The sequence below is a fragment of the Triticum dicoccoides genome, chromosome 4A (assembly GCF_002162155.2).
Source record: "Triticum dicoccoides isolate Atlit2015 ecotype Zavitan chromosome 4A, WEW_v2.0, whole genome shotgun sequence".
Lineage (NCBI taxonomy): Eukaryota > Viridiplantae > Streptophyta > Magnoliopsida > Poales > Poaceae > Triticum > Triticum dicoccoides.
Genome location: NC_041386.1, coordinates 654,909,258 through 654,910,440, shown reverse-complemented (window position 1 = coordinate 654,910,440; position 1,183 = coordinate 654,909,258).

The window sequence follows — 1,183 nt, the reverse complement described above, 5'->3', positions numbered from 1 at the left end:
AATATTTTCCCGCCACCCGTTTTCCGCCATATATTCCCACCAACCCTTCCCCCTCAATATTTTCCCGCCAATTTTTTCCAGCCACCCGTTTTGCTCCACCCGTTTCCCACCATATGTTCCCCCCAACCCTTTCCTGCCATACCGCAGTCGTTCTTTCTCGCCAATTTCTCCTCTCTACCTATAAAACCCCCTTCAGGCGGAGGTGGATAAGCATTCCAGTGTAGTGTAGTTGAGATGTCCCATTATCCTTTCGATCGTAGTTTTCACCCTGGGATGAGGAGGACTCTTCTGAGGCTAGCTATCGATTTCAGGATGGACAATAGGATAGTTCCATGGGACGAACTCACCGGTAGTGACACCATAATGAATGAGTTGGCTCACGAATTACGTAGATCTGGGTGGCCTGAAAGGACCTATGAGGAGGTATGTAAAGAACTTCTTAGGTTGCATGAAAGGTGGAAGAAGGTAGTGGTGCCGAAGAGTGAAACTTTGAGAAGGATTGTAGCAAATAATCCATCTTTATGGACCAAGGAGAGCAAGGACGAAGATGATATCTTCATGCCGCCGCTTCCGAGTTCTGCATCGTCGAAGGGCAAGAGTTCTTCATCGTCGAAGGGCAAGGTTTCTGCGTCGTCGAAGGGCAAGAGTTCTTCATCGTCGAAGGGCAAGAGTTCTGCATCGATGGAGGATAACGATGATGACTTCATGTAGTTTTATGTTGTATGTTGTAAGTTCAGTCGTACGTACCGTTTAATTTAGATGTAGTTCTATGTAGTTGTTTGTACTGTCTTGTTGTACGAGCATTCTGTTCTATTTAAATATGATGTTGTAGTTCGGATAACATAATACTAAAATAGAGTAGGCATATGTCTCATATATAAGTACATAGTCATTTGTCTCATACATAGAATAAACATAAGTCTCACACAGAAATAGATGGTAATGTCTCTACTGATAGATAAAAGCGTCAGTGACGACGTCTGGCCTGGCGGGGAGGTGGATCTGGAGGCGGCGTCCAACCCCACCTGTCGGGTGCCCTAATGTGACATGGAGGAATCTCAGACTCTCCCTGGTCATGTTGTGTATCCTGTGTAGGGCCTGGTGGAGGAGTTGAAAACATGTTCATCCAGTGAGTGTGCTGTGACATCTAAGCCTGTATGTTCTCCTCGGGATGTTGATCACT